The sequence below is a fragment of the Callorhinchus milii genome, unplaced genomic scaffold (assembly GCF_018977255.1).
Source record: "Callorhinchus milii isolate IMCB2004 unplaced genomic scaffold, IMCB_Cmil_1.0 Scaffold25, whole genome shotgun sequence".
Taxonomy (NCBI): domain Eukaryota; kingdom Metazoa; phylum Chordata; class Chondrichthyes; order Chimaeriformes; family Callorhinchidae; genus Callorhinchus; species Callorhinchus milii.
In genome coordinates this window covers 6,580,623-6,590,615 of record NW_024704766.1, presented here as the reverse complement: position 1 = coordinate 6,590,615, position 9,993 = coordinate 6,580,623, and the positions used below count along the sequence as shown (strand labels likewise).

Here is a 9,993-nt window from a genome sequence, read left to right as displayed (position 1 = left end):
TAATTTGATACAGCGCCATATCATGTCGTTGAGACGTCTCAAAGCGCTTCACAGGATACACTGTCAGGTTGATTGACTGTGTATTTTGTGGGCGGAATGCGGTAGCCAATTTGTGCACAGCAGCGTCCCACAAACATCCATGCAGCGAGTGCCCAATTTTATCATAATAATGATAATCCTTGTACTTGCGTCTTCATGACGTCTCAAAGCACTTGAAAGAATATACTGTAAAGTGAATTGACTGTATATTTTATAGGCTTTTGTTGGCTACAATTTCAGTTGAACACATAGCACGGAGGTCATGTATGTCTGGAATATGCGTGCAGTGGGGTGGGAGTATTTTAATGTCAGCCTTAATGAATAATAGCTTCTTGAGAGATTTTCAGCGATTGTCTATGTGTCATGCATACATCTAATAAAGAAATGAGCCAAGTTATGTTATGAAATCTCTCCCATTAGTGCAGAAATTGATTAAATCATTTGAATAAATAATTTTTTAACACCCCGTTGGAGTTTCTGTCCCTCCGCTGTGAATCATCCTGGCATTTGATACAGTGCTTTATCAGGTCGTTGAGACGTCTCAAAGGGCATCACAGGATACAATAACAACTTTCATTTATATAGCGCCCTCCACTCCGGTCGGCGTCGCGGGGGGGGGGCTTAACAATGGCGGAGCCATTGACGGTCGAAACGGAAGGTCTTCGGGAGCGACCTGAAGATGGGGAAGGAGGGGGCGAGGCCAAGGGGTTGAAGGAGGGAGTTCCAAAGTTTCACGTAGTGCCTGAAATTGCGCAAAGCAGTATCTCGCAAACACTCGTGGATTGACTGACCAAATTATTTATTTATTTTGAATTTATATTATCCCAGGAAAGCAATCCAATCGACTAACAACCGGGTGCCTACTTACTGTTGGGTAAACAGAGGCTTGTGGAGTAAGGAAACTTGTGTAAGGTTTCGCCCTGCCCGGGAATCAAACCCAATGGATCGAATGACGTTGGAGGGCAAATCCCAAACTGGGAAGTGCGATGAAATTCCCGTTACTGATAGAAGGTTAAACCGAGGTTCCATATTCAGATGGACTTTCAAAAATCTCAAGACACTATGTGAAAAGAGAAGGGAGTTTCTCCCATTCAACTATTCTCAACTTTGGGGCATCCTCCTGACATGACTGTACTCAATGCTAAGGATTATTATTTATCATTATTTGCTGCCGTTAATTGCACTCTGGGTAAGGAATACTTCCTGGTGCCTGTCCTGAATTTGCCACTGTATCCTGCATCCTGTGAAGCGCTTTGGGATGTCCTTCTCACGTGAAAGGCGCTGCATCAAATGTAAAGGTAATTACTATTAACAGTAAATATAAAGTCACTACACTTGATAGCGATTTCCTGAGAACTTTCAATGTTTGTTGGATTGTTTAGTCTTTCCTAGGGCGTGCAGTCCATCAAAACCGGTCATTACACTGAACAACAACAATTAATTATTAATAATGAATTAATAATTGCAGTTGAAGGATAAATCAGCTATGATCTATCTAACAGAATGGTGGAACAGGTTTGAGGGACTGAATGGTCTACTCCTGTTCCTATGGTCCTATGTTTCCTAGCGTCCTTCACATGGGGCAGTGTTTCGGAGGGAGGAGAGGTGTGAGGAAGGGGAATGAGACAAAGGACCAGCCCTCATCTGTTTACCTGCAAGTTTGCAAGTCTTTTATCTCTCTTAATGGGTCTTTTTTGAAATAAAATGGGAACTCGAAAAATCGACATTGGCACAGTTTTCTAAAGAAATGATCAATAGTTGCATTTTTGCATCCACTGTGGTTTAACCACTTCTGCTGTGCTTGGCTGCATTCAAACATAGATAAGGTCTGTTTTAGGTCACTCTCATAATAATACCAGAACAGATGGGTTCCATATGTTTATTTATGTATTTCCACTTTTTAAAAAAAAACATATTTGTGCAATAATGAAAAATGTACGATATGCTTTTTCTGGAGCTCCATCCCACAGTCCCTTCACCTCGCTGGCTCCTTTGCCTCCTTCGAGGCCAGGCTGAAGATGCTCCTCTTCGACCGCACTTTCTGTAATCCTCTTATTCTTCCCCTCTCTGTCTTCCACCCCTCCTAATCCCAACCTCTTGCTCAGGTCCAAATCCCTGGCTTGGGACATCCTCCCGACATGAAAGGTGCTGGGTAAATGTCATTTGTGGAGTCCTGTAGCTCAATGGTTAGAGCACTCGCTTTGCAAGTGAGAGACCTGAGTTCAATTCCAGGCAGAGGGCGAAACCTTGGGCAAGTTTCCTTACTCCACACAGAGCCTAATAATAATCCCTCCAAAACCAAAACAATAATAAATTGGTCATTTTCAATCTGCGACTGTTTGTGGGACATTGCTGTGCGCAATTGGCTGCCGCGTTCGCCCACAAATATACAGTCAATTCACTTTACAGTGTGTTCTGTGAAGCACTCCCGACGTGAAAAGCGCTATATCAAATGCAAGGATTATTATTATTATTTTTATTATTTGTTTTGTTGTTATGTCTTACATAGAATTACATTGGCTGTTCAGCACTGAAATAGACCATTCAGCCCAACTAGTCCTTGCCATTGTTGATACTCCATGTGAGCTCTGATCCATCCTAATCCACTCCATTCCCTCCTCCCTCTTAGATGTTTCCAGTGTCCTATTAAGCATTGATGCTTTCTGCTTCAAGCCCTGTGTTTAGGTCACCCGCCTCGCAAGTGAGAGGACCTTTGAGACGTCTCAACGACACGATAAGGCGCTATATCAAATGCAAGGTTTATTATTATTATTATCTTTAATGTTCTCCTGAACAGGCACAGACAGAACTCGGTTTAATGTCTTATTTGAAGGGCAGCGCCTCTGACAATGCAGAGTTCCCCCAGCCCAGTATTGCAGTGTCAACTTAGTGTCTAGACTACGTGAGTTCAAAGTCCCCAGCGCCAAGCTTAAACGTACAATCTTCTGACTCAGAGGCGAGTCCTGGCTGACTGAGCCAGGCCTATACACAGTAAATCTAAACTCGGATGGAATTTCTCCCCATTCTGAGATTGCCCTTTGCGCCGTGGTATGAGTAACCCCGATTCCTGTCTGGTTGCTGGTTCCTGTAACAGAGCTGACACTACATATCATATATCCTTGCATTTGATACAGCTCCTTATCACATCTTCGAGACGTCTCAAAGCGCTTCACAGGATACACTGTAAAGTGAATTGACTGGATATTTTGTGGGCGAATCGCGGCAGCCAATTGCGCACAGCAGCGTCCCACAAATAGCTGTGGATTGAGTGATCAGATTAGTATTTTTTTTAAAAAAATGTTTTTGAAGGGATTGTTACAACAACAACTTTCACTTATACAGCGCCCTCCACACAGGGCAGCGTCTCAGAGCGCTTAACACTGGCAGAGCCTGACTCCGAGCTGAGTGGGGGGGGGGAGGTGGCCATAAGCACGGCCGAAGAGGACGGTTTCCAGGCGGGACTTGAAAAAGGGGAGAAGGGGGTCAAGGCGGAGGGACTGAGGGAGAGTGTTTCAGAGTTTTGGGGCATAGTGGCTGAAAGCGCGACCTCTGATGGTGGGGTGGAGGGTGTGAGGGACGAGCAGGAGCCGGTGCCAGTCGAGCGGAGGCATCGAGTGGTATATTGGGGAGTTAGGAGGTCAGAGAGGGAGGGAGGTGCCAGGGAGTGAAGGGATTTGAAGTGAGAGGATCTTGAAGTCGATCCGTTGGGTGATGGGGCACCAGTGGAGCCTGGGCCAGAGCTGGGGAGATGTGGGGACGGAGTTTGGTTGGGGTCAGTATGTGGGCGGCAGAGTCTGAATGAGCTGATCTTGTGAATGGTGGAACTGGAGAGACCGGCGAGAAGGGGGTTGGAGTAATCCAGGCGGGAGGTGACAAACACACGCACCAGGGTTTCAGCTGCATTTGGGGTAATGTACAGTCGGAGGCGGGCAACGTGGGGGAGGTGGAGTAAGGGGGTCCTGGTCAGCGACCAGATGTGGGGGAGGAAGGACAGCTGGGGGTTGAACCGGATGCCCAGATTGCGCACTGGTTCGGTGAGTCTGAGGGAGAGCCCAGGGTGGTTGAGGAGTTCAAATCCGCAAGAGTGAAGACATTGGCGGGAGCCAAAGGAGTATGGCTTCTGTCTTGTCCACATTCAGCGGCAGGAAGTTTACCCTGATGTTTGCCAGACAAGCTGATAGCACATTGATGGACCTGCAGTTGATGCTGGAGGAGGCAAAGTAGATTTGTATGTCATCTGCAAACATGTGGAAGTTTACCCTGTGTCTGCGGATGACATTGCCCAGAGGGAGCATATAGATGAGGAAAAGAAGAGGGCCAAAGATGGCCCCGGAAAAGCCATGACTACTAGAAAAGCAATCCTCCAACTGATGAACAACCGGGTTCCTACTTACTGCTGGGTAAACAGAGGCGTGTGGAGGAAGGAAACTGCCTAATAATTAACTCTGCCGGGAATTGAACCCAGGTCCTCTGACTTGCGAGGTGAGCGCTCTAAACACTGAGCTACAGGACACTGCCAGGAGAAGTGGAGAGGAGAGAGCGCAGTGAGACATGCGATGCGGAGGGATCCCCTGCCTTGTCACACACGGTTAGCTACTGCGACCAGAGTTGTCCACAGCTCAGTAACATTGTGTGAAGGTGCTTCCCCTCAAGGGCCTTCAGGCTGTTTGCTGCGTAACTGAAGTTGCTGAAAATGTACATTGAGAGCAACAGCCAAACCAAAGGCTGGAAGCAACTCATCGTTTTGTTCCATTTTATAATAATAATAATAATATTCATCCTCGCATTTGATCCAGCGCCTCATCACATCTTTGAGACGTCTCAAAGCGCTTCACAGGATAGTCCCACAAACAGTCGTGGATTGAAGTGATTTATTGTTGTTTTTCTTTCTTGAGGGATTATTATCAGGCGTGTGGAGTAAGGAAACTTGCCCAAGGTTTCTCGCCCTGCCGGGAATCGAACCCAGGTCCTCTCGCTTGTCAGGCGGTGCTCTAACCACTGAGCTACAGGACTCCATTTTTAGAGTTTAATGGTAGGGTTAGCTGTTTACACGCTGTTGGGATGTCAGGGGTCTAACATAACATGTTTTTAAAAAAAAGGTTGTGCAAAAGGATGACAAGAGGCCAGTAAACGTGCTGTTCAAAGTGAATCTCTATTCACTAGTCTCCAAAGTTAAGGGCCTTTGCGTTGTCCCAATACCAAGGTGGCAGCGTCCAGTGTTTCTTCAATAAGACCAGAGACCTCAGGACAATGCTGTCATGTGTGCCAAGGCAGGAGAACAAGAGGGCAGAGGTTTAAGGTTGTGAAAGCGCAATAATAATAATAATAATCATTGCATTTGATACAGCGCCTTATCACGTCTTCGAGACGTCTCAAAGCGCTTCACGGAATATACTGTAAAGTGAATTGATTGTATATTTTGTGGACGAAACGTGACAGCCAATTGCGCACAGCAGCGTCCCCACAAACAGTCGTGGATTGAGTGGCCACTTTTTTTTGAAGGGATGATTACTCCTGAAAACCATCCACCAATTGACTATCAACCATGTGTGTGGAGTAAGGAAACTTGCCTAAGGTTTCTCCTGCTCTGCCAGGGAATTGCGCCCGGGCCTCTCGCTGGCTTGCCAACCACTGAGCTACAGGACTCCCTAATGCAACATGCGAGAATTGGTCTCAAAGGCTGAGAACGGGTGGATTTTTCTGGCATTAAATCTGCTTATGTAAGTCCAGACTTTTCGACTTACAACTACATATAGACCTTTACTGTCAGTGAGTGATGGTGCAGGACATTGCTAAAAAACACCCACGACCTTCACTCTCACGTTTGGGGGATTTTCTAAGTTGCGATTTCTCTTTCAGCCTCGCTGCCTGTGTGTGTAATTTCCCTCCCTTAACTCCCACGTAATGCACTGAAAAGAATATCTGACATTTACATAACACAAGGGCTTCCCTTACTTTCTCGGAGACACAGGTCAGCAGAGGATATAAAGATCACTGCAACACTTGCAAAGCACCTTGTGGTCACCTCACTGCAGAGTTTTGGCCACCCACACCCCCGCAATGGCCCAGGCTGAAATAATAATAATAATCCATGCATTTGATATAGTGCCTTATCACGTCGTTGAGACGTCCCAAAGAGCTTCACAGGTTATACTGTAAAGTAAATTAACTGTATATTTTGTGGGTGAAATGCGGCAGCCAATCACACACAGCAGCGTCCCACAAACAGTCGTGGATCAAGTTATTTTTCTGTTTATTTTTTATTACCCCCAGAAAAGCGATCCACCAATCGAATAACAACTGGGTTATTGCAACTACTTACTGCTGGGTAAACAGAGGCGTGTGGAGTAAGGAAATTTGCCTAAGGTTTCACCCTGTCCGGGAATCGAACCCAGGTCCTCTCACTTGTGAGGCGAGTGCTCTAACCACTAAACTACGAGTTTCCAAATACCCGAAGAAGGGTCCTCTCTGACATCTCTTTTCGCCAGGCTTGCTCGCTGTGTTTCTGTGATAATCTCACCTCATCAGGATTTCAGTTCACAAGTGAATCCCCAATTTAGTGAATCTCACAGGAGGTTCCCAGGACAAGTCGCAAGATCTCGCCAGCGACTGTGATTAATACTTAACCTGTCCTCTGGATTAGTCACTTGTGCTTTCCATCCACAAAGGGCAGACAATGGAAGGTTTCCTACTAAACATTAGTCAGAGCACCGAATTCACAGCAGGCACAGTCAAACGGAAGTTGTCACTTTCACCATTCAACAAGGTGATTGAGCGTTGAAGGGGGTAGAGAGTGGGAGAGGGGGAGAGGGGGAGAGTGGGAGGGGGAGGGAGGCGAGCAGGGACTTTCACGAGATCTGACATTCTCCTTTTTGCCCTTTTGGACAATTGGGTCATTTACATTACAACCTACAACAAAGCTTTGTGTAAATACTTTGTGTAAATGACCCAATTGTCATCAGCAACATGTCGATCATGAATTGATCAATCCATCAATCGAACAATCAATCGAACAATCAATCGAACAATCAATCGAACAATCAATCGAACAATCAATCGAACAATCAATCGAACAATCAATCAATCGATCAATCGATCAATCGATCAATCGATCAATCGATCAATCGATCAATCGATCAATCAATCAATCAATCAATATCACCAATATCTTAGCTCTTTCCAACCTGTGTCTTCATGCTTTCCGGAAACAGGATGTGTCCCTCCAGGGAGAGAGAGAGCGCATTCCAATCCAACAATCCATGTCTGGGATTTCCATGTGTAGGTGGGAGGCGGGAATTCTCAGCTCGGTTTGGATATTTTTAAGCACAGTAATGGTTTCCTCATGTATGAGACCTGCCCCCAAAAAATCATCACCATTAATCACAGAGATTTCCCTCCCCACGCCCCCTCCTGTCCCATCCACCATATCACTTCCTCACTCCTCCCTTCCCAATCCGTCCCACAAACCAGATCGTCATTTCCCACGGAAAGAATGAATTATTAATAATTATTAAAATAAATATTAATAATCCTTGCATTTGATATAACTGTAAAGTGGAGTGACTGTGCATTTTGTGGGCGAAACGCCGCAGCCAATTGCGCACAGCAGTGTCCCCACAAACAGCAGTGGATTGAGCGACTGTTTTTCTTTGAGGGTTTATGAGCCCCAGAAAGTGATCGATGATCAACCAGGTTCCTAGGCAAACAGAGGCATGTTGAGTAAGGAAACTTTTGCCCTGCCTGGGAATTGAAGCCGGATCCTTTCGCTTGCAAGGCGAGCGCTCTAACCACTGAGCTCCAGGCCTCCACATAAAACCCACTGCAGGTGAAGAGTGAATGAAAGCGCGGAGTTCCTCACGGTAAACTCTCTGACCCGTCCCCAAACAACTGCCAATGTTAATTTAAGAGATCAAAATTTAATTTAAGTTGTGGCATCTAATTTGACAGGTTAAAATCTTAAAATGAGTGGCACATATCGCTCGCTAATCTAATAATTCGAGAGTTATTTTGAATGTGAATGTAATTTTTCCAGCGAGGTATTGTGGCTAAAGGATTAATCCAACATGTGCGGGCAAATTAGGATGTTGTCTGTCGGAGGCTTTGATGACGCCTTGTAAGTGTGTCAATTTCCAACCACTTACCAGGAGGCGTTGGCCAAAAGCCATGCGCATTATTAAGCAATTTTTAAATCCAGGTTTATTTTGCTTGTGTTTGAAAAGTAGCAATTGCAAAATCTGTACAGCAACAACGTGTATTTACACAGCGAGACCCCCTCACTCACGCAAGTTAGCGGCCCAGAGTGCTTGACGGTGGCAGGGCACGATGCTGAGCCGGGGGTGGGGGGGGGAGAGGCGACCGTAGGCATGGTCGAAGAGGAAGGTCTTCAGGTGCGACCTGAAGATGAGGAAGGAGGGGGCGAGGATAGAGGGATAGAGGTTCCAGAGTTTTGGCATAACGGCTGAAAGCGCGGCCACCGATGGTGAAACGGAGGCACAAGGGATAAACAGGCACACTTTTTTTGGGGGGTGGGGATCAGCCGGGTATCTGACACGTGTGAAAACCCACCACCATTGTTTAAGAGTCTCCAAACCAACTGAGAATTCCCCGCCTCCCCCCTGCACATGGAAATCCCAGAGATAGATTGTTGGAATGGAATGCGCTCTCTCTCTCTCTCTCTCTCCCTGGAGGGACGTACCCTGTTTACCTAATTCCGGAAAGTTTTAGGCGCAGGTTGGCAAGAGCCAAGGCTTGGGGGGAGCCCAGAGTGTGCGTTGGGGTAACTGCTGGAGTCTAACCAACTAAAACTGCCAGTTCTGACGTTAAAAATACCGTGCCTTTATTAGAAAAGAGAAGGGAGTTTCTACCCCGTGTTCTGGCCACCAATCCCGCAGATAAAATGGTGTTGATTTCATGGCTGTTTGTCAGTTCTTTGCTGTGTGCAAGTTGGCTGCTTACAAACGTCATGGTTACAATACTGTACTTGACTGCAATCCCCCGCGACATGCTTTGAGATGTTTCGATGTCGTAACTAACACTATACCATACCATTCGAGCCCGTCTGTTCCATCCGCTCCACGTCCCCCACCTTGCCTCCACCCACCATCAGCGGTCAGGTCTTCAGCCTCTCTGCCCACACCCTTTGGAATACATCCCGCAATCCCTCCACCTCGCCCCCTCCCTTGCTCAAGACCTTCCTCTTCGACCGTACCTTCGGTCACATCATTGATTGTTTAGCGCCTTGGGACGTCCTCTCGACTTGAAAGCCGCTGTGTAAATGTAATCTGTTGTTGCTGTTGTCATTGGCTCTGGATCAGATGCAAGGATTATTGCTCCATTTTGCCAATAACAAGCTATTTCCATATGTGCCTGAGCTCTGATGAAAGACATGAATTCAGAACCAGCAAGGGACATAATAATAATAATAATAATCCTTGCATTTGATATAGCGCTTTTCACGTCTTCTCGATGTCCCAAAGCGCTTCACAGAATATACTGTAAAGTGAATTGAGTATATTTTGGGCGAACGCGGCAGCCAATGGCGCACAGCAATGTCCCACAAACAGTCGTGGATTGAAAATGACCAATTTATTATTGTTTGTTTTGGAGGGATTATTATTAGGCTCTGTGTGGAGTAAGGAAACTTGCCCAAGGTTTCGCCCTCTGCCTGAAATTGAACTCAGTTCTCTTACTTGCAAAGCGAATGCTCTAACCACTGAGCTGCAGGACTCCAAGACATTGCCCAAGACTCTTACTAATACTTGATGTACTTATTGGTTTGCGGCTAATTTATCACAAAGCCAGCAAGAAGGGAAAAATTCCCCGCTTTGATTCTGTGAAGTGCAGAAGTCAGAACGATGACAGAAGAGTTCGCAGGAAGGTTTAAGTTACCAGTCGACGAAACACTCTATGCAAAGCGGAATGAACTTGCTGTGGTATGCAACCTGGTAGAAATGA

General features: G+C 46.1%; 1 non-coding gene across 1 annotated transcript; it reads right to left on the bottom strand.

Moving 5' to 3' along the window:
• Window positions 1-4,980: 4,980 nt before the first annotated feature.
• trnav-gac lies at window positions 4,981-5,052 on the bottom strand. The gene has a single exon. It is a non-coding gene; the product is annotated as a tRNA-Val (tRNA).
• Between the last annotated feature and the right edge of the window lie 4,941 nt (window positions 5,053-9,993).